The sequence below is a fragment of the Emydura macquarii genome, unplaced genomic scaffold, assembly GCF_026122565.2.
Source record: "Emydura macquarii macquarii isolate MOO-44397 ecotype Brisbane River unplaced genomic scaffold, CSIRO-AGI_Emac_v2 contig_1451, whole genome shotgun sequence".
NCBI lineage: Eukaryota > Metazoa > Chordata > Testudines > Chelidae > Emydura > Emydura macquarii.
Window position 1 is genome coordinate 12020510 of NW_027131588.1, and position 24371 is coordinate 12044880.

The 24371-nt window shown below is 40.3% G+C and overlaps 1 protein-coding gene across 11 annotated transcripts in view; it reads right to left on the reverse strand.

Annotated features, from left to right (window-relative positions):
• Positions 1–24371, reverse strand: part of LINGO2 (leucine rich repeat and Ig domain containing 2) — an 805515-nt gene that overhangs the window by 321140 nt on the left and 460004 nt on the right. The window contains exon 1 of one of the 11 annotated variants that reach the window (XM_067553193.1): positions 13741–13811. The exons of the other annotated variants lie outside the window; for them this stretch is intronic. The gene's annotated coding sequence lies outside the window, so the exon portion shown is untranslated. Of the gene's footprint in view, positions 1–13740; positions 13812–24371 lie in introns of those variants that run through there. 11 annotated transcript variants of the gene reach the window in all.

Sequence of the window (24371 nt, forward strand, 5' to 3'; positions counted from 1 at the left end):
CATATGAAAGAACTCTGAATTGGGTAGAGGGAACTGCAGGCCTGATCCTGCAAATCCTTACCTGAATATTCCTTACTTGGTAGAGTAACCTCATTGTCTTCAATGCTGCAACTTGCTGACCACCAGTACTACCATAATTCCCCAAGACAGACAGTCATTGAAGTTTTTTTGCTTTGGTAATTAACCCAGAGCAAGGGTTGGGTTTGAGCGCTAATTTACAATAGGTTTTAGCATTGTACAGAAAGAAAGACGTTAAATACAGTAACATTTATGCTTACGTAGGTAACGAATGTTCAAACTTAAAAGGTTGTTATTTTACTTGTGCCTGATTCCATCAAGCAGACAATCTTAGAGTCAGTAAAGAAAAGCTGCTGCTACTTAGTGGGCCGGATCCCACAGATCCAATGTGATGGCTGCCACAGCAGGGATTGAATCAGGAACCTTCAGAACTAGAAAGACAAACTCTGCAGCTTGAGCTAAAGAACCTAATTATCACCCTCACATCCTCTGTGGATGAGACATAGAGCGGGACACGGAACACACACAGACCAGACTAGGAGATTGTATCCAATGGTTACCACAGTCTAATGCGGAGATGGAGAAATGACACCATTGTGCAAGCTGCCATTAAAATGAATCTGATACAACTCCCTTTTTTGCCTATTAGATTTTTTAGATCTTGTCTATCTCTAAGAGAACTCATTGTCCTAAATGGGCTACGTTCTCTCTCTGAAGGAAATGGCACCAGATAACAATATGCTTCCCGTGATAGGACGTGAATGATGTTGAGAAGTATGTAACAGCAGTAACCAATTCCTTTATGCTGTTGGTACAATCAAGGAATATAATTCATTTGCCTGGAAAAAACCATTGTAATGCAACATAATATATAGCAATACAGTCACTCAGCAGGCATCACTGTGGTAGGACAAGTATAGGCACTGTCAAAAAGTAATAACGATCTACTTTAAATCAAACAAGCTCTGTTTGTTAAGAACTAACAAAGCTGATGTAGTTACTGCAATTATTCTGCTTTAAGCATAAATCTTTATAAATTTCTGCTTTACAGTGTTAGTGGGGACAAGGGGCCTGGCTGAGGTGAAGTGAGACAGCAGCAGCACATGAAGCAGGATAAAAATTTAAACAAGCAATTTGCAACTTGCTGTACATGCACAGTATTTTTCTTCCTTAGTTTTGTCTACCTCTTCGTGAATGATCAAGCAGAAATGATCACATCCAAGAAGAATAGGGGGAGAAAACAGACCTCCTACCATCTTGTAAATCAAGCAGAGAGGAACAGGAGCAGCAAAACATCACAGGAGCAGATTTTGAAACAAAAATGCAGTGTTCCTTTTGAATGAGTGGTGCAAGTCAATGAATGGTAGAAAACTAAGCCAAACATGTTACTCCTTTTGCCAAGCTCCAAATTATTTTACCAACATAGGCCAGGTTAGTATAGTTCAATGAGCAACATTTTTGTAATCACTCAGTCTATCAGCAAATTCCTCGGGAATCAGAAGCGATGCCAACTGTAATGCAGTTATTAGGATAGCATTCAGGTTAGGGGACATTCAAGAGCACTGCCACTCATTCATCCTTACTCTCTCTGCCCTCAGTGGTGACAGTAGGTTTTCTACTATTGCCTTAACCACAACACAGAAAGCCAGTGGTTAACACAGCTGACTCATCATTGGCTGGTCTATAATCTGAACTATGCACAGACCCTAGCCCAAGCAACTGGGCTCCATCTCTGCAGCAGGAGGTTGAAACACCTATAGAAATTCTGCTTTTTTGTAGAAAAGCTGTCAGCTGAATTTGGGCTATGTTTGTCCCCTCTCCCCACCACGACATCACCCCCTCCCCCCACCGAAACATCTCCTTAACCACCCTCCAAATCTTTATATTGCCCCAATGATCTAGGCAGCCTGGAACCAGTTATATCTCGGGGTGGGAGGGTGGCAAAAAATTGTTTTGAAAACTCATCCAAAAAATGCCAAACCTTCCTGTTTATGACCTCTTCATACCCTCAGAAATGACTCCTTGCTAAGACAGAAGGGCACAAGATATTTTTCCCTAAGGCTAGAAGTGAGTGCTCTAATCTCCACATAGCTAGAGAGTACACCGTGTAATAGGTATAATAGGACACTATATTCCAAACAGGAACATGGAAGCAAAACTTTTCTATCATACTCTCTTTGTGCATGCATGATGAATAGTGAGTCTCTCTCTCTCCCTCCAACCATCTCAAAGCTCCAGTTCATCTAGATTAATCAAATAAGCTAAGGTAGATCACAATTAGATATAAGACTCCCAAACCTACTTGTAATACAGATCCCCTCTCTCTCTCTCTCTCTCTCTCTCTCACACACACACACACACACGCAAATCCTCAAGTTACAAAATGTCAGTCTGCAGGGAGTTGTGATGTACAGTGGTGACATCCATGAATGACATAAGCACCAGTTTATGAGATACATTAACATAGCTTAATCTTTTGCCACAAGTCATGACTTCCAGTGGTAAAAAAAAATGACTTGACGTAACGGGCCATTAGAGAGAATTTGGAGAAATTCACCCAAGGAACATGTAGTTAACACGTCACCATTTTGACCTCACCATCTGTCTATCTCTTTGTCCTCAACATCACAGTTTTCCGTTACTTAAATCTTGTCTAAATGGATCTCCATTCCCTCATAACAACACATATCTGATCCATCTTGATGTCTGAGGAAATACAAACCCTTCTATGAAATGCATGGTTTCTAGTAATAGATAAGAATTTTGGGAAGAGGTTTCAAAGCACTTACCATTTAAATGGTAACCAGCTGTTTAAACGTTTTAAACAGCTGATTACCATTTAAACTGGAGGGAGGGGAGCAGCAGTTGGGCAACTTTCCCTGGCGTGGAGGCTTGGAGCCCAGCGCAGTGAGGGGGGGCAGTGGCTGTAGCTGGACTCAGCTGCCCTGGGGGTGAAACACAAAGCCCAGAGCTCAGGTAGTTGCAGCTGGGCTGGCTACGGGCCGGGGAAGCACAGAGCCCAATGCTGGGGGTCAGAGGGCACAAGCCCAGCTGTGGCTTGCCACACACCCCTCCCCCGGCCGGGCTCCACACCTCCTGCCAGCAAGAGCTGCACAGCTGTGGCTACCCCACAGCTTTTAACCATTTAAACATTCTATTTTTAGAACATTTAAAGAATTTTTAATTAAACTAATTTTTACATCCCTACTCAGCAGTGGCCTAACTCTGCTCTCATTGAAGTCAATGGGAGTTTTTCTATTGCCTTTAATGGAAGCAGATTGAGACCAATGCTCAGCACTTTTTAAAATCCCACCCTTACTTTTAAGTTTAAATGAAGTTACCTGGATGAGGCAAAGTTATTGGTCTCTATGGTGGCTGAACTATATCTAAGGGAGATAACACAAAATTGTCGGTATGTGAGTTTCAACCTGTTTCATTCCATAAGATACTGAAAGTTTTTGAACTTTGGGAGATAAACCAATATCTACATTGGAATATTCCATTTTGAGACATTGGTTCTATTAGTGAAGGAGATTGTCAGTTTCCCCACACAAGCACAGGCTGTCAGTATGTCATAAATAAGCAACTTTATACCCTTACTCCAGAAACCACTCTTGATTATAAGAGCATCACCAGCTATTACCTTTTCTGTCCAGTATCCTCTAATATTCTGTATTTAGGAAGCCTCAATGAGTAACTGAGATGAAGCAATGCTAATAAATCTCTCTCATTCACTTAATCCCTATCAATCTGGTCATTGTTTGGCACTAGTCTTGCTAGCTGATTGTCTCCTTTTGACAATAGACAAACTCTGCCAGCTGCCTTTGACAATGGCCAAAAGATGAGATTGATAGGCATCAAACCAAGAGGAGATAGATGATGGTGTTCTTGAAAGAATTCACCATATTCTCTCTCTCAGAACCCACCCAGTCAGTAGTACATGGTAAGTGTTCATCTGCTCCATGGACTCTCTCATGCAGGGTTCTATTGCAACACCCATCCTATGTGATGCCTTTACATCATATATATAATGAAATGATGCAGGTTATTATGCCTTCAACATGCCAATGACATTCAGCTTTCATTGACATTCATAATGAAGCAGGGTTGGATTTCCAAGAGTCTGCAGAATGGGGCTTGGAAGTGAGCTAGTTGGCAGAGTCTGAACCCGGACAAAGTAGTTGATAAATTGGGGGGGAAGAGGGAGCAGAAGAAACAGATATCGTCTTTCCCCCCTTCTTCTGAGACAGTCCACATAATGTAACCAGAATGTTGCAACCTTTCCTCTCAGATATGGATCATATCAGAGTTATATAAGCCTTTGTCACTGCCAGACTGGACTGTCTTTGTTCAAGATAGCTCACTTTTTTTGACCTTCCGGGTTTTGATAATTTTGATCTCACAGAGATAGAGATAATTGAACTATCAATTTCCTTAGAAGACTAACCACTTATCTGACCAGGAATCTGGGGATGGATGAGGTGACAATGTAATGTAAGAGGAAGGGAGATTTTGATTTGTAATATTTTCTTGAGGATTGGTGGTTGTCAGGGAATATGGTGGAGGAAGTGTTGGCATTGTGGTTTTGTAATGATTTTTGTAATGCAGTTTCAGTTGATAGCATTTGTCCTTAGATCCTGAGTATTACATTACTGAATTTATTTAAATCCAGATAAATAAATACTGATGCAATGCACAGTATAACTAATGACCACTTGGAAGCTTCAGCTAATGCAAACTGTTGCTGCTCACTTATTTAATGCAACTTTCTGAAGGAAACACCCTACACCTGCATACCTCAGTCTTTACTGGCTTCCCTTTTGTCTCCAATAGGATTTTGACTTATAAAATCACAATGGTTTAGATCTTCTCTACCTTAGACATCACAGGTAGTTGAAGGTCTTGAGTTAACTGGCCTGATCCTACTCCCATTGTAATATTCAATAAAAATTGTATGCACCACACTGGCACAGGAACTGAAATACAGACACTCCTCCAGACAACTTAGCTTACACAAGGTAAGACAACTCAACTTTGGAAATCATTTTTTAATCTATTGACCTTCAGGGTTGTGGTAAGGCAGGGCTTCTCCCCAGATTCCAAGTATACACTGCCATGCCCAGTCTTCTTTCAGAAGGCTCGTTGTTCAAAAATAAGCAAAATAAACAGGAACAATTTCTCAACTCACCCTTTGTCCTAGGTTTTCACACCATCTGCCCCAGGGTATCTGGTAATCCTGTTTCTTGCAGCTTTCTCATCCCAGCCACCTTCCTTCTCAGCAAGTCCTTATTCAGCCAGCTGTGCTCTTCTGGAACAGCTGCTCTAGGACACTCTTCCTGGGCATCTGGCCCGAGGGATCCACCTCAGCTCTGCTCCTCTGTGGTTCCTCTCTCCAGGCACAGCCTGTCCCAAAATAACTCTTCTTTCTTTTCTCTGACAGCCCCTTTAATTGGCTCAATTGGGGCCACCTGTTCTGACACAGTCTGTTCACTAGGACCAGCTACCCTTTACATTGCAAACTTATTTCCCAGGCACTTTCTGAGGAGAGGTGTGTGTGGAGTATTTTAGCATTGGTGGCTAGAGAAGTTTTACTGACATTGGTTCACCTCAAGTTTATATAAAGAGTTGCTCAAAAATGGACATTTCAATGAAAATTTGATGAAAAGGGACAATTTGTGCGGAAGTTACATTCTGTTTTTTGACTAGTTCTCATTTTTAAACTAAATTGATTCCTAGCTATGCCTAGTACACTGGATAATCAAACTGAAATCAAACGGGTTTTAATAGATGTTTGCAGGGTGTTTTTATGAATATCAACTAACCCTGAAAATGTTGGTATCTATTTGCATCAATGACTCTTCCTCACGTCCCACTGCAGAAATAAAGGTTACATACTTCCCTATGCTGAGGTTTCATCTGGATTGGCTGGTCATCTCCTTTCAAAGATCCCCTAAAAATGTCCCTTCTTTGGCTGGCTTCAAGATCCACTGCAAGGTCTCATTGTTTGGGACATATACTAGTGATCCTTTTGGTTTTTTCCTCACTGGCTTTTCTTTTTTGCAAAATTTCTCTTCCTTGCTCAATTTGGTTTGCATAGACAGGAGCTCTGGGCACTCAGCCCAGTATTATAAAATTTTTGTTTACATTATCCAGTGTCCCAGATACTATTTTTGAGAAGACCACCTTATAAGTTTTTATATATCACATCTATACACAGGGGGATTAATTTTAACATTGTCTGTCCTACTGGGCATTGACTATTTATGGGATAATTCTGACTCAAAAGGGGTAAGTTTTAAAGCGGTTTTTACATTTTGTGAATCTTCAGAATAAGGAAGCCAGAAACAGAAACAACAACATAGTGTCATCACTTTAAAAAAATAACTATCCCTTTGTTTTTTATAATTCTAGTCATCTTTTGGTACCACAATTAGGAGTTAAAAAAATATTAGTTAAGGTATGAGTCATAAGCACTGCCAGTTTCTAACTGCACTGCATTTGTGGAGAAAGCTATTGCTATGCAATTGTTGTTGTTCTTTCCAAACCTGACCCACACTATTCACATATCAGTCTGGGTTCAGAGAAACCACAGAGATAAAAGTGTTTTGGCAAGTGTCTATGCTGATGCTTTTTTGCTGATTCTGAAGAAAGTTTCTGTTACGTTGGGTCTCTCTGAAGCTTCTGAGGCTGAATTCACAAATGACTTTTTGGATCTTTTCCACTGGCACTTGCTTACGTACTTTGCTAAATCAGGGCCTTATGTGGTAGCTCTCTTGCAAGTACCTGTTGTGGAAGTTGTTTCCAAGTTCCCACTGAAGCTCGTTTGTGATGGTAGAAGTGTACTTGCAAGTGCCAGTGTTCTCCTTTGGAATATCACCACACTAAAATGTGAGGTATCTGAGGCAGCATTGGAGGGGAGGGGAGGGGGGGGGTAGTCACACTCAGATGAAGCTGTTACACTAGTGTTTAGTTTGGAATCTTTGACTGCCTGGATTGTATATACAAAATACATCCTGGCTCTGTCTTTCTAATATGCACTGTCTAACTGCCTTCCTTCATCATATTCATGGGTCTAACACATTCTGTGAGGGAGACATTATTCAACTATGCCAACTTCTAAAAAATTAATGACACTGTTCCCACTGCCTCTGTTAAACAATCTACTGTCATACCTTGGACTCTGCTCTGTCTTATCAGTTTTGGGGTTAGCACTTGATTTGAATATCCTACAGAATTGCCAGAGTACAGCCAATAATAATACTTTCCACTTAAATAAAGTAACACTTTTAATCCACAGATCTCAGATAATTTTACCAAATACATTGCTGCCCCTGAGTGGGAGAGTTTAGACTCTACTATAACTGAAACAAACACAATATGATCATTTTAGCCCCCGTTGCAGACTTTCTAGCAGCTCACCATCAGTTTCATTCAGGAGCAAATGCCCCTCATTATGGCTAAGATCAATTGGTGACAACGCCATAAAAACAATTACAAAGCAAACACTTGAACTTGATAAGAAAGTTGCAACCTTTTTGTATGCTAACATCATCCTCTTCAACATAGCACAATATGAGCAATTTAAAGTAGTGATGTAAACCCTTCACCCTGGTTTTAGTTCCTCCTGTGACATTTAAATGTCTATGTCCACTGCCAGATGCCACAATTGAAGAAAAGGCAGGGTGGGGAGAGGAAGAAGTAAAGCAATCAACATTGATATTAATATTAGATAGCTAGTAGAAGACAAGAAGTGACCTGATAATGGCTATAAACATCCATATGTTCCTACTTAATACCATTGAGTCTAAGTCTGAGAAGAAAACGGCAGAATATTGTGTCAGATGCTGAAGATGAACACAGAAATATGCATGAAAAGGAAGTTTTTACCATTCTTTTGGAAAACAAAAATAAAATAGAACGTGAATTTCTCAGATACAATCATATTAAATACTGATGATCCAGATTTATATCCTAAAGTAACGCTTGAGAAGATGGCTGTGCTAAAGTTACAATTTGTTGCATCAAACTAGTGGAAAATTGTAGATATAAAGTCTTAGGCAATGGCATATTTGCTGTTGGAATTTTGCCCCCCACCCGTTTTTTTTTTTTTTTAAAGCAAATTTGCTATCCTGTCCAGTCATCTTACTAAAAACAAATCTAATTGATGCTATGTTCAGATTAGTTTGGCAAAACCATCATAATCTAGGTGCTGAAAATCAAAGTTGGTAAAAAACAAAACAAAACACAGAACTATTGGTCTATAAAAGCTGCTACAGAAGAGGGATAAGACCTAACCAAACAACAGACTGGGGACTCAGTTATTATGCTTTGTGTTTTACCTGCAGAAATGAACATTTTAACTTGGACAGTGTGTGCCTTTTTATATTTGATGAGTAAATTTCCTTATAAAGTGAATCACATTAGGCCAGATTCCAATACCTTTGCTCACGTTGAGTAGTGCCTTACTCTACAAATAGCTCTGTAGATGTCAATAGGCTTCTTGCAGAGCAAGATGTTACTAGGCATTAATAAGGATTCCAGAATCTAGCCCATTGTATGTGTGTTGTATTTCGTTTAAAGAAGACTTTGCAGTTCTTTATTCCCCCATCACTTATTTTCCTAGGAGAAAGAGTGTGGGGGTTCTTCAGGTAGGGAAAAATCACATCTATTCTCACTCAAGGTCACACAACATCTCAATAGCAGGGAACAAAAATCTTCCGCCCTGACTCCCATCCCCACATTTGCTCCACTAGATCGCAGCTACCCAAATCCCATCACAGCCTGCTGCACCATTTGTAGTCCAAACATCCATAGCGTGTGGGGTTAGATTGTTCCAATGCCTTTTTAAATGTTTCTGCATGAGTGTAAGCCTAGGTAGAAATTTCATTTAAGGAAACAATGCTGCTGGGATTTTAACACGCCCAAGGTGGCCTCAGTGTGTTACTTTAGTTCTGAGAGAATTACATTGGCTTCCTATTCAACATTGAATTGATTTTTAAATTGCTGTATGATGATTTACAGTATAAAGCACTGCACAATTTGGAACCTCTGTATTTATCTGGGCTATTATCTCTCTTGGAGTCTAGCTGTTGTTTGAGACCATCTGAAGTGGGCTGTTTCAAAACAGTGCACATACTTTCAGCTGTTGTACATGCCAATTTGGAACTCATTCCCAACTTGGGTCTAGAATGCAGAGTCTGACTCATTCAAACCTAAACTTTTATCTTTTTTACCTAGGCGTGGTCACTAACTGAACACTTCTTGCCCTTTGTATTTTGTGTAGTTAATATAAAAATACCGTAGAATACTTTTGCATTAAAAGAGCTACATAAGCTTTTCTTTGTATTGTATTATAAATCTGTGGCAGATGCTAAATAGTTGAGTTTACTTTCTATATATCTCAGAGTTTGGACTATTAATAAAAAAAGGGTGCCAAATAGTCCATCTACTAAATTATTCCAGAGTCAGATTTGCAAGATTACCCATTTATATTCAAGTGCCTTATAAAACAGATTTACAAAACATTCTTATATCAGTTGCCTATAAATATATTTTATTTTTAAGACCAGCAGCAGTGCCAAAGTAGTAACACACAGTATACAGGAACCACTGTGCCAGAGATGCTACTTCAGGTCAATCAGGATCTGCTTGTTCTGGAATAAAAATTAAACCATAAATGTTTATGATTAACCCTCACATAAAAGTTGAAGGGTAAAAGCTTAAAGTGCTTAAATCCCATTGACTTTCAATGAAACTTTTGATCCTGTATGCCAACGGCTTGTCTACATGAACAGCTCCTGGCAAGCTGGGAAGTAAATCTATCCCACACTAGCATGCCACGCAGACCGTGGTGCTGTGCGGTAAAAGTTCCCTAGTTTGCGCTGATCTATGCTGCTTTGAACAGGACTAAGACAGAGCGCAGTAGGGAACTTTTAGCACATGGCAGCAGGGGCCATGTGCACACTTAGCACACTGCAAGCTAGTGCAGGGCAGATTAACACCCCATTTTGACAAGAACTAAATCACTTTTGAAAATGAGACTAAGTCGCTTTTGGAAATTTTACCCCTGCACATTTATATCATCCCCTTTGTAAATAAGGCTTTGAACTGTTCACAAAAATAAAATAAAAATACTATTGTCTAGCACATCTAAGGAAAAACAAGTTTCAAAAACTTAATATTGCTTCTGAACAGGAATATAGAGCCCTATTTCATTTCCCCCATTCGTGCTGCCAGAAGATGGCAGCACATAATGCATCTTCATTTGCTGAATCTATTCATACTATGTATCACTATTCTCTGTGTACTCTCGTTCACATTAGCACAGTTAATACTATGTTTTAAGACTGATTATATCATTTAGGATATGGTGGTGATGTAAACAAGATTAACCTTCGTAAGTTAGCTTTTTTGTGGATATCTTTAAACATTTTCAGCATTTTTCAGGAAAGAAATGTTTCTGAAGAGTCCAAGGTCACTAAAAACTGAAATGTTCCATTTGATATAAACCTTCCATGTAACCAAATGTTTGACTACAAACTTAAGTCAATATTTTATAATCTTGGTTTAAATGTAACAAATGATCATGAAAATGATTCAGGTCTGGGCTTTCATGTTACAATAGCTTTGTCCTATAAACACAATGATAGAATGCTAATATCCAACGTCCTTCCCTCCCCACTTCACATCCTCATCCTCCAAAACAATAAACTGCTATATAAAATTGCTATGAAAGCAATGGAAATACAATGAACTAAAGAGTGATTTATAAGCATCCTAGTTTTATCTACTTTCCTCAAATACAGTGAGCAGCAATTTTTTTTAAAATGCCCTGCTGCAGTTTTCTACTGGTGATATGAAGTTAAAAATAACATGCCAAGTATAAGAAAGACTGTTAGGAGTTAAACATGGTACAGAGATAAAAAACAGATTTTCTAAGTTGTCTTTGAGGTGGACAATGCTAAGGATAATATTTGTGGCTTTGCCACAAGTCCTGTGTATGGGGTAATGCAACCTTGTCCTGCTCCAGGAGCAGATCAGGAAGCAGACTGTGATTCCGAAGGAGTGGTTGGCAGCAGTGAAACAGAAAAGAAACATGTCAGCAACTGCCTGGGGATCCCAGGGTTTGCAGCTATGGGACAGCCCTGCCATGCAAATTGCACCAGGGCTTCCAAAGTCTCAGGGCAGCTGGCTCCCCAAGCGTCAGGAGCTGGACAACCCACCCAGGAGCCCGTCTCAGTGGCAATCAGCCTGGAAGCCCTGAGAGCACCAGTTTGAATTGGGGCACTCAGGCCCCAGCTGAGCTGGGAACCAGGGCTCACAGGGATTCCAGGCTCCCAGCTCTGTGACAAGGTGCCTGGAAACGTTGAGAGCCCTGGCTTGAGCTGGGGTTGTCAGGGCTCTCTACTTCACCACAGGGAGTCTCGAAGCCCTGAGGTCCCCTGACCAGGGCAGTCCGCATGGTGGGGCTGCCCCAGAGCCACAGACCTCGGAAGCCAGAGGTGTAGCCACTCTGGTGTAGTCAGCATGATATTGGTAGGGCTGCCCTGTATCCTGGAAGCCCGGGCTCCCCATCAGCCTGCAGAAATGGACAGATTTCATGAAAAGTCATTGACCCCCCCAAAGTTTTTTTGTGCAACATTTCAGGTTCCCTGAATTGGCATTTTTTGACAAAACTCTATTTCATCTGAAAATGTCCAACCAATTGTAATGGCAGCCCCAGCACCCCCCTTTCCCAAGCATCCTCTTCCCTGGTGCACTAACCTGTACTAATTTTTGAGTTAGTGGAGCAGATAGACCTAGTGGTTATCTTACATCCTGCCAACCCTGTGATGTCTTCTAGGGTCCACATGGAAGCCCGATGGATTCAGCCCAAGAAAGTTAAAATGCAGTTTCTGCTCTGAAAAGTATTGCGAAAATGTCATTGAGGGGTTCTGAGTTTGTGGTGTCTCTGTCTGGGACTGGAATGTGGGCGATCATGCCTAGTGGTGAGAGCAGGAGTGAAGCAGATAGGAATCAGAGCTGAGGTTAACTGGAATGAGGTAAGGCAGGGGAAAGGCTGAGGGCTAAGGCAAGAGCCTGGCTGGGTACAGGACATGAACAAGGCAAGAGCAGGACTGGGAACAAGACATGAGCAGAAGCTAAAACATCCACAGGTCAATGCTTTGAGCAGCTATTGAACTGGTGCTGCTGCTGGGTTTGAAACCAAACCTGCTAGCTTCCCAGCCACTGAGGCAGGGATTCTGTCAGGCAGTCTAGCGGATGCTACCTAGCTGTGCTCCTTAGATGTCCAAGAGACTGAGTAGGCTCATCTGCAGTATCTTGTTCTTGACACTCTCACATGTTCCCATGTTACTATTCATGATGGTGTGTACGTTTAGTGCTATTCTAACTGTCACTCTTTCAGGCCCCACCTGGGCTCTTCTCTTCACAAGCATCACTATCTGTAAAAGTGCTGCAGGCCAAATTCTGCCCCGAGTTACAACCATGCAACCCACTGTCTTCAAACCAAGTCCTCACTGACACCTGTGCCATCTCATTGTCATTCATGAGGTGGCACAGGTGAAGTCAATTAGCCATCTAACTGCAATTTATAATAATAAGCAATTCTGCTGATGATGCACAAGGAGGAATAGAATCCAGCCCAGTCTCTCTCAGCTCTGTTAGTTCTGCAGTGCTTATTTAAATAAAAAGTACTAACCATAATTTAGCCCCCAATATAATAGGATGTGATCCCAAATTTGCACATGGAGCAAAGATTTAAAGCAAGTAGGTGCAGTTTTACCTAGTTATTTTGCAGAATAGAGCCAATGCTTTAAAACAAACAGGCAGAATTAATGGAAGAAAAATAGCTACTGAGATTGGACTCCTCAGGCCATCCTTCAGCCTGAAGCAAAATTTTACAGCGCAGTAATGAACCCTTGAAAATTAATTTATAATGTAAGTGCTAGTGCAGCTTTCACCACAATACAGCTCTGTAAAGGGCAAAGTCGGAAGACTAGAATGAAGAGGCAGAATCTGATCAAAAATAGATGCAGAAGCTGAATCTATTTATGAATCTCTTCATAAATGAAGGCTGAAGTGCAATATGATTTGACAGGACTGTTGGAAATGCGTCTTTATTTCCCTCCTTTCAACATTTTTAATTTCCTAAACAAAACACATCACTAGCTAACTATGTTCAGCCTAAGGGGACAGCTGAGTCTCAGAGATTCTTCAAGTGCTCTGGGGATGACTAGGGGCCTGAAGAGTCTTTGCTGACATTTCACAGAATATTGTGAAAATTAAGAAAGGGGCGGCTTGGGGGATGTTCATGAAGAGCAGTCTACCTCATGAAGTAGACCACAGAATGGAAAGCATGGAGAATGTGGTACGTATGCTGTGGCATAGAGAAGTTTGATATAAACACAAAATACTCCTGGCTGGAAGATTGCCATGTGACACTACTGCATTTCTTAGAATTCAATACCTAAAACACATAAGAACCGCAACACGGACAGAGAAAAAGCAGGCTATCCCCTAAAACAGAGGGGCACAATTCACCCCACCTTACTATAAGCAGGTTATCTGCACAACTGACTCTCATTGCATACTTCCTTATAGAGCCTCCTAGCCTGGAAGCAGGACCAGGAAACCCCTTACAAATTCAAGTTATAGTTTGTAATTTTAACATTGTTTTCTACCCACCACAAAGACTCCATGGGGTAGTGATTTAAAGCTTACCTAGCATTCCTTCAACTCCAGGACTTGGCCGGCTAGTATTCAGAGGTGTAAAAAAAGGAGTATAATGCAATTTACTGCAGAGAGATCTACTGAATAAGGTGGCTTTTAAATCTTTTTAAAAAGATATCACACCTGTTCCAATGGACATGAGAATTGCTATTCGCTAACAATAATGGTTTGCCTCTGTTGTCTTGGCTAGATCTCCTTCCAAAGTTATACAGCATGCTGTGCCCTGACTCTGGGTTTCTCACTCCTCCCCACAACAGCTTTAGTTAATTGCCTAAATAAGCAGCCTTATTTTCCAAAGTGCTGAGCACCCAGCAGCTCCAGCTGAAGTAAATGAGAGCAGCCAGATACTCAGCTCTTTTGAAAACCAAGGCAATTAGTTGCCGAAATATGGAATTAGGAGCTTGACATTAGGCTCCCATATTTGCAAATCTTTGTTTATAATCCAACATCAATGGGGAAAATAATTAATTAAAACACAGTTAACTCAACTGTACAATTTATTTCTTAACGTGAAGAAACTTTCATTATTAGTGGTTAAATGTTACACTTTAGCTTAAGTTTTGTTTTTAATCTATTTGTCTTCATTTCATTTACTATGTGCATTTGACAAAATATTGGGTAAAGCCACCCAGGTTGGCATGGAACCAAGAAAGGCTTGCTTGAAAGGTTTCTGAATTTTAGTGAACTTTTCCTTATATGAAATCTCAGCAAAACCTCCTATCTGATATTTGCACCTAACCATTTTAATTCTATAATAAATTGAAAACAAAAATGCAGAACCTAAACTCTCCTGAACTTGAGGGTTCAAAATTTGGAACTACATTTGAACTGCTCAGAATGAGTGTTGGATTTGGCCCATCAGAGAGCTGTGAATTCAGATCTGAACATGCAGTTGGGTGGTTAGTTCACACCCCAATTTTGATCAGATTCATCCTGGACTGAGGTTTGAGCGCATACAAACACCCCTACTAGCCAATATGCCATACGAGCACTTCTACCAGTCTGCTGCCATATTGTCCCACCGCTGTCAGCTATTCCATGCAAATTCATAGCTGTTAAAGGGATCATTGTGATAATCTAGTCAAAAGGGACCGTTGTGATAATCTAGTCTGACCTTCTGTGCAACAGAGACTATACTGCTCACATGAATTAATTTTTGCTTCAAGTCCAATAGCTGTAGTTGAACTACAGCACATATTTTAGAATAAAAATCCAATGTTGATTGAAGAATGTCCTTTAATGGAGATTCTACCACAACCCTTGATAAGTTGTTCCCATCATTTATTACTATCACTGTGAGAAATCTGCACCTTTGTTCCAGACTGATTTTGTCTAGCTTCAAATTGCAGCCATTGGATCTTGTTATACTTTGGTCTCCTAGATTGAAGAACCCTGTATTACCAAATTTCTGTTCCTCATTATGTTCAACAGTATACATACAGAGAAGTTAGATAAAAATATAAAAATACTCTAGCTGGAAAGTTACAACATTACAGGACTATTTCTTAGAGTTCTGAACAGTAACACATGAGAACCCAGAAAACAGAGAGACAAAGCAGGCTGCTCCCAAGGCAGAAAGGCACAATTCACCACACTTTGTTCTAGGCTGGATCACACACTTCACTACAGAGCCCACTAATCTAGAAGCAGGACCAGGAACCCACCTTCCCCCTTCTCTTTCCCCCTACCCCCTCGATTCCATATTAAAAGTGATAGCTTGCAGTTCCAACACAGTCCTCAATACATCACACCCATGTAAACACTTATAAACTATGATCAAGTCCTCTCTCAGCCTTCTCTAAATTAATCTAACATATTGAGCTCCTGGAGTTTATAACTATGTTATCCAGTTCTTTAATCATTCTTATGGCTCTTCTCTGAATCCTCTCAATTTCTAAAAAATCCCTTTTGAATTGCGGACACCTGAACTGGACATGGTATTCCAGCAGTGATTGCACCAGCATCAAATACAAAGATAACATAACGTCTCTACTTCTACTTGATATCCCCCTGTTTATACATCCAAGGATCGTATTAGCCCTTCTGGGCACAGCGTCACACTGGGAGGTCATTGTTTAACTGATTACCCACCACGACCCCAAATTTTTTTCTGGAGTCACTGCTTCCCGGGATAGAGTCCCCCCATTGTGTGAATACAGCCTCAGTCTTTGTTCCTAGACAGCTGGTGCCTCAGAACATGGAGCAGCTCACGCTCCCTCACCCTCCTTCCTGAAAGCACAGAGCTAGAGTGGGTAAGTTTAGAACAGACTGGGGACCAGCTGCTCCTACCCACTTGGCTTCCATCACCAACTGAGGAGAAACATTCTGCCAATGCTATTGTCTCCTCCCAGGCCTGCTGGGGGATGCAGGGCTGTATCAAATGTGGGGAGGTCCTGTGTGTGAGAGGTCTGTAATGTGTGTGGAGTCTATCAAGAGTGTGGAGTTTGCATCAGTTGTGTGTGTGTGTGGTTCTATGAGTGGGGTGATTTGCATCAGTTGTGTGGATAGGATGTCTATCAATCGCAGGGAGGCAACATTAAAGGTTTTGTGCAGTGGGGAGTGACCTCCCTCTAACTGATATCCCCACTTACACCCACATACGCACACGCACACCCTTTTACACTCACACACACAAAACATGATCCCCCTGATTCCTGGGTGGGAAATGGAGTGGACAGCAGCTGCTCCCCCGCCTGCTCTAATCATTTAATTGGTGACCCATCATTGATTGGGTCTGTATTTTCAGAGATGAGAAGAGCTTCAACAGTGAGTAGGGCTTCAGCAAAAAATGACTTCTCCTCCACCAATCTGACCCCTAGTTCTGAGTCTAACAAAACCAGGGGAGTTATGCACGGTTTCAGGGTTTATTAAAAAGCCTTTTGTACAGGTCTAAAACTTCATAAGAACACTGTGGAAAAAAGCAGAGATCTTCATTCATGGAATTAGCTTAGGACATTCAGGGGTGAATTTCTCTCTGCTAATTTCTTTTTTAATATATCAGCAGAGACAAGAATTCAGCTGCTATTAATATTTGCTTCAGTCACAGAAATATATGGTTTAGGATGTCCACATTTAGGCATAGTGGAGTGCAGGCGAATGTGAACTTCTAGTTCAAGTTACACATATATATTAGGATTGCATTTATTACTAGGAAGAATTTTCATTCTAACTCAATGAAAAATATGCATGGTAGTATACAGATTAAAAAAGACTGATATTGAACATTAAGTACAAATGCTACTAATAATAGAAAAATTTTAAAACTTCTGGCAGGTTATTCTCTTGAATTCTTCTTGAATTCTCAAGAAGGCAACTGTCCAATTTTAAAGATTCTGTCTCTTGACTCATGAAAATATTTGAAGTGATATCATATGTTCAGTCTAGCAACCTAAACGGAGTGATTTTTTCCCCTCTGTACCTTCTACAGATAAAGGAAAAGTGTGTCGGGCCACAGCTGACAAAGTACACACAGACTCACTAAGCAATATTGCATACGAATGATGGAGTTATCTGTTGAGATTATTGTACCAGAAATCTTGCATGCTAAAGAATGGTAAATAACCAAACAAGCAGCAGGAGTAGATGGAAAGCAACCATATGCGTCATTGGAATGCTTGTCTGGACTATATTGATCTACACTTTGAACAGCAAATGAGAATGAGAAAAAGCAACGACAGGAAGAGGAGCCCTTGACTCCCCCTTTCCTGGTACTGAGTGGCAGTGACTGTTTACACAAAGCTTCAATACACCATGTATCCTTGATCCTGTTGAACCACCTCATAACACAGAACTCAACATAAAACCAAATTGTGGGGATCAGAAGAGGGCAGAGGTAGGTCAACCAATGCACTGATTTAATACTTTAGACACAACAAAACCTGCATCTTGACAGGGGGTTTGACTAGATGACTGCTGTAGTCCCTTCTAACCCTCTGGTTTTATGATTCTCATAGAATCTGCGGACAGATAGCTTATTCAACCTGACTAGTTCCCAGACAGATTCCCTTGGAGAGGGTTAGTGGCAATATTGCTGCTGCCCTCCCACAAGGGGAATCCCTTTTTGACAGTTGACCCTCACAGTCACTAGGAGGGCCTGGGTTTAAGATTTCCTCTTGCAGGTTGTTTTGCTCACAGATACTCACATCTCTAAAGCTACAAAGATACTACGGGAAACCGCAAGCATTCAAAAATCACGAGTCATGTTCCAAAAAATTCATGATGTTATCCTGAAAATCTCATGATTTTTAAGCTAACTTTTGGGTTCCTTAACAATTTGCCATCTGTCTTTTGAATCTTTTGGGTTCACGTTTTCAAGCTTCCCTCTTCAGCCGTGAGACTGACAGCTTTCATAAAAAAAAAAAAAAGTTTAAGATTCTGGAGTAATCACGCCACAGCGATGTCTAGAGCTTTACAAAAAAAACCCAACAAACAATAAGAAATTCCCACCATTGTACACAAGCTGTAAATGACATCTTCGCTTTATCCCAGATAGGCCTGAACTTAAGTTAGTTTGACACCTGTCCAGGTTTTCCCAGTATCAACCCTTTTAGAGGTAGCTGTCCCAGGAACTACGTAAGGGTGCTCAGTGCACATTGCCAGTTGTCCAATTTTATGGGCTCAGGCTCATCCCTGGTTTTTAGTCCCTCAGAGATTACACCCTAGTTTGAGGCTAAGTGAACAATGCTTCACAGAAAGTGGCTGCAGTCAGTCACCCTCACCACAAAGCCTTGAGATAAGAGCAGTAAGTGCTCCAATTTTTAGAGCCACATGAGCATCTAACACTGAATGGGTTCTTCCCAGAAATGATGCCTACATGCAGGAATCACAAAAATAAATAAGGAACTTTACTTTATTTCTCACTGGAAGAATGTAAATGATTGCAATAAAGCAACAATGAAAAGAATTACAGAACAGCCTGACAAACACAATTAAGACAGCCAAATAGTAGTTACTAAGAGTGAGTCCTTTGTGCTGTTCTTTGCATTAAAGCAAGCCAACGTAGTTCTTTCTATTTATATAAATTACACAACATACACAACAGCAGCCAGAGCCAGGTATATGCGGCAACCTGTAACTTCCTGAACTTTGTAGACCAGAATCCCGCCTTTGGGATGATCTTTGGCTTCTGCGGCCACATTGCTGCATCTTTGTAGAACAGTAATAGCTGCTCTCCAGCTGGTTGTTCTAGGTGTCCAGGAATCTCTGTGGGTCTCTGCACCTCTGGGGCGAACTCACCCAGAGAGAAAGCCCTTCCAACCAGGGATTCTGAAGCCTATTAAGCTGCAGCTTCCATCTTCAGGACCTTCTCTACTCAGGGCTCGCCCTCAGCTCAGAGGCATTTTACCCAGGCCTCTCCTTGTTCCCCTCAGGGCCGGAGAGCTGCCACTTTCCTCTACCACCTTCCAAGATGGCTCTGTCACTAGTTCTGCCTCATAATGGATTAGACTGGCTTGAGGGGAGAGACTCAGTTGTCTATCAAAGTGTCAGTCCCTTGCTGGAAAGAGAGTACTAGCCCTTTCAGGGTGTATTACCATATTTAACAAATGGACACTGACAGCAAAGTACAACAGTTATATTGAACCAGCAATCCATTTTGTACAGTCATATTTTTTTTTCCTCCTGGGAGATTCTTACTTTCCTCTCAATCTGATTAATTAGTGTTCCACTGAAGTTTAAAGATATTAATAGGAACTAATTAACAAGAATTCATCATTTCACATTATACTGTGGATGAGATTGTGCAAACATAGGCAGTTAATCTTAACTTTATTGATCTTCCACGTAGCACTGTATTACAACAGTGATTATTTTAAATTTAGTCAGAATACAACTTTAGTCTACAAGTAAAAGTGGAAGAACAGGGTTGATTTTCCATCCTTTTGTACCTCATGCAGTCATTTACACCAGTGCAAAGAGTGTAAAATGCTATCAGATCAGAACAGTCCTGTTTTACCAGAGTGGCTAGGCAATAAAGATCACATCCTATATATTTATCTCTTACAAGAACCACAAATAAATAAAAGCTATGGGCCTGATACAAAAGCCAGATCTGCATCCTCAGTTTCTGAAATCTGGCTTGATGGAATGGAAGTAACATATAAGAAGCGTCTGAGGAGGCTGCAACATATACTGAGTACATGCTGGTTATATGTTTTTCCATGTTCGGAAGGATCCTATTTATTTGATGTTGACAATATGTAAGGAATGCTGAACTGTGCTTGCAGTGGGCAGAGAAAACATTTGTACTTGCCTCTTACAGACATAGATACGAAACATTATATATTGCCTAAACTCACACTGCAGTGTTCCTGTTCAATTCAGCTGGTCTGTATTTGCAGGTCTGATATTCCTGGTATATACACAATGCAAAATATTTTACTGTAGATAAATCTTTGGAATTATTCATGGGTATCTTGGCCTTTCAGACAATTCCCTTCCCATTCAGCAAGTGGATTAGTGCAGCAGTTCCCAACCTGTGGTCTGCGAGGCTGCTACAGGGGGTCCGCGGAAAAGAAAAATAATCCTCACCAAGGACATGTACAATTTCAAATAAAAGTAGTAGCAGGTGGTGGTCCGTGAAATGTTTGGAGGTTGAAAAGAGGTCTGCACACTCAAACAGGTTGGGAATTGCTGGAGTTGTGTACTTTCATGTAAGGAAATGACGAAGCCCCGTATTCAAATTTGAAATGATGTCCCCAGTCTAAAACAGAAAGGCGTACAGGTTCGATAATGGACTTCCTCCCAACAAGTCTCAGGAAGAAAATGGACAGAAGACTTTGTGTTTCTCTCCAAGAAATGGCATGAAGAAAAGCTCTGTGTAGCTCAAAAATTTGTTTCTTTCACCAGCAAAAGCTGGTCCAATCAAAGCTCTTACCGCACCCACCTTGTCTCCAAGCACTGTTATTTTGGAAATCTTATGGGACCCTCACAAATTCATGACCATTCTTCTATTTAAAAAAAAAAAGAAGACGATTTTGTTTCAAGTACTGTATTAAATCTAGTGCACCATTAGTCATGTTGGTTTTGCATTTTTCTCTCCTTGTTGCTGGCTTGACCCCATTTATGCTCTAAATAAAATGTTATTGCATATATTTACAAATAAAAAGTCATAAAAGATATGGTAGATGGAACTAGTTAGCGATTAACCATGTTTAGAAATTTGGTTAAACACTAGAAAAGCTAAATCTTCTGTCTGGAAATCCTGAAGGATAATTGCAGTACTTTCCAGTTATGGCCAGGCCAGAAATTCCCATTTTATAAAAACAAGCCATTTCATTATATTTCAGCATCTCAATTTCTGGTCCAGCAGTGAAAAATTCAGAGATGCAGAACTGCAAGAATTTTTTTTTTTTTAAATAATATTTCTTAAAAAAAAAACTTAATAAAATGTTTACTGTGGAATATCGTTTGAATTTTGACAACGATGCAGTTTAATTCTTAATTTATCAGAACTGGTTTCCCATCTTTAATTGTGATGTTCCTGTTTCCCATGAAACAAAAAGGTAACACACAAAATGAATTAGGGAATGACTCTTCGATGGCTCCTCCCCCTCAAAAAGCAAAAGCTGATGTAGTAAAGGTTTTAGGAATAGGAATTATTCAATACCAGAGGAAGATCTCGCTAGCAAACCACATACAAGGAGAAAGTGGGGTTTAAAACATACAAAGATACAGAGAGCAGATGTTTGAGGCAGTGCTCTGGGACTGATTCTCAAGTAAGGTTGATCAGTGCTTTGGTTCAGGAACAGAGGCTAAAGTGGCTTTATGCCTCCTTTGTTGCCCATCAAATCTGGGGCTGGCCGAGGGCCAGTTTGTCCACTGCCCTCCACGTATGTTAGAACAACCCCAGGAGTGAATAGCATAGATTCTCTCTACACAGATCTGCCGGGTTTCTGTTCCATTCGCACGGAGAACCACAGTTCTATTGTCATAAACCAGTGTGGCATTGATCATGACATAGAGCTTTGAGAGTGGTGAGATCTGGATGAAAGTTTTACATTTCAAAATTACATACAAAAACTGGCAGTTGATTTTGTCCACAGCTCCGCTACAGAATGAATATTTGTCTGGACATTTTAGACATTTTGTAAGAGGAGGAAAAACATAGCTTTCATGGATCAAAAGTATTTTTTCTTGATAATACTCTTATCCACTCACAGGGAAATTATGTGAGGCCGAAGCTGCAAGCAATCACTAAAAACATTCCCCGGAGGACATTACACCTCCTGCCCAAAGAGCCTTAACTTTCTGGTTATCTAAGAAGTCAGCCATAGTTTGTTGGTGTAACATCCTGTGCTAGCTAGCAAGAGTTTTGTCTGAGCCCAAAGTTACGAAGTGCACAGCTTTTGGTAGCCATGAATGCAGCCTTATTTGTATCAGTCCCAATCCGTTTTGATGATCAAGTTATAAACTCTTCCACAGGGAGGATTCTTAATTGGATGCATCATTCATTGGCTGTTAATTTGTCTCTATAGGTTTATTCAAATATTTTCTATGCACCTTAAATTCTGTAGAGTTAGTAACTGTCGGATTTTCTATCAAGGCTCACAACATTATTTGTCCACTATCCAATACTGGAAAGAATGTTACCTCCTTCACATAACTGAAATTTGTTTACTCGTTTGCAGAATAGATTTACTGACTTGCAGTAAGACACACAATACTTTGGGGGGAAAGCATGCATTCATCTTTCCCAGAACTCCCACCTAAGAACCTGAGAAATGCCTGGAAACAAGCTGAATAATTTCTAAATAACTGAACCCTGCCTGCATTGTGAAATTTTCACCAGCATCTATCTGCCAGATGGAGCCACCTGTTCGAAGGAGACAATTTGTTTGCTAAATCATGTGTACTGTAGCTCATACCAATAAAATTGTTGTGTAATATCATGCCTATACTCTCATCCTGGCATATTTAATAAAGACATAAGGTGTGTGAATAAATCAGTCATCGTGTTTAGCTTAGTCCCTAATGTTAAAAGAACAAGATGATCTTCAAATTTGTTTTCAGTAAGATTACATTACTGTCTTCTTCACATTCTTCAACAGCATCTGGCCAGCATTCACTGTGATTGCTAATTTATCTTTCACCTGTAAAATTAGTCCAGGTTCAGGAAAGACTAAGAGAGCAGCTGGTAAACAGTACGAGAGCTTACAAACTTTGTCAGCTGTATGTATCTCAGTGATACCCTGGCTCAAAGCATCTTATGCAGCTGCCACTAATTTCAAGCCGTCAAAATCTGAGTAATTTAAATGAAGAAATAATGCCCACGTCACCTAAGGATGGACAAAGGATGGACAAACTGAATATAAGACTGAGCCCAAATCTCAGCAAAAACAATTGAAGTTAGCTTGGAAGTATTGGTTTGGCTTGGCTTAGAACTACAAGAGGATTATTTACTTAACAGCTTTAGAGGCAATTTAAATAAGTACTGGTATTCTTCTTCCTGAACTAAAGTCTGTTTTGCCCTTGAAAAGTCCCTTTGTCTTTGCAGCTATCTCATCCAATCCATGAAGGAGTTTCAGCAGCTGCAGCAGTCTTTATCACCATCAAATCTCATGCATTTGCTCGAGGCCAGAATGCATGATACACAATGCATTTTGGAGCACCTCTGAATCCAACCTCTGAATACACAAGAAGATATGATTACATTAGATAGGACAGTGAAGGTGGGTAAGAAGAACAGATATTGGATTGAGTTGATTATGGTGAGAGGCAGAGAGTAGAGGGAGCAAAGGGATAAGAAAGAAATGCAGAAGCTGTGGATGCAGAATATGTGAACTAATGGTTTAAAAATATCAGCAGTAAAACTTGTTTTCCATTTTACTTTTCTAATTTATATCTGAGATCTTGGATACTTGTTTTTCCATTAAAAAAACCTGAAATACTCTACTGCATCATTTTTATATAGCATTTTTCTTTTACTCACCATTGTTTAAAATACCAAACTAGGTCACATTATTATTTATTGTTTATACAATGCCAACAGTGTTCTAGACACTTTCAACCTGTCCAAGTTTTTAACAAACATCTTTGACAGAATCACCATAACCCTATCATTAAAAATACCTTACACTTATAAAGCACCTGGCTAACTACAGACTCTCCAAGTGCTTTGCCGTCATTTAATTAAGACTCAGCATCCCTAAGAGTAAGTAAGGGAGATGTCTGGGGATTACTTCAAACCACCACTGAAACACAGCCACTCCTGAGATGAAATGCAGCAGCTGTTTATCAGTATTCATCAACACAACTACATAAGAGTTTAGAACCAAAAGTGTATAACTGCAAGGGGGAATTTAAGTAGGCTTCTTAGAATTTAGTCAGGTTAACCCTACTCTTGTAAAAATACCACAGGATCTTTCAAGTCCAAAGTTATTGCATATTGCAGTTTAAAATTTCATCCAAAAGACGATAAATCCTCAGCAGAACAGAGTTCAATGCTACTGCAATACTTGTGTGACACTGACAGAGGAAAAAGTACCACCAGTACTTTTACTTTTATTAAATCACCAGTACCATTTCCTCAAGCACATGGGTGTTTAAGATTGTCCCCAAAATTAGCCTGGTTTAGCTTGTGATATCCGACAGGATCACAGCACAGGATGGATGGAAAATCTTTT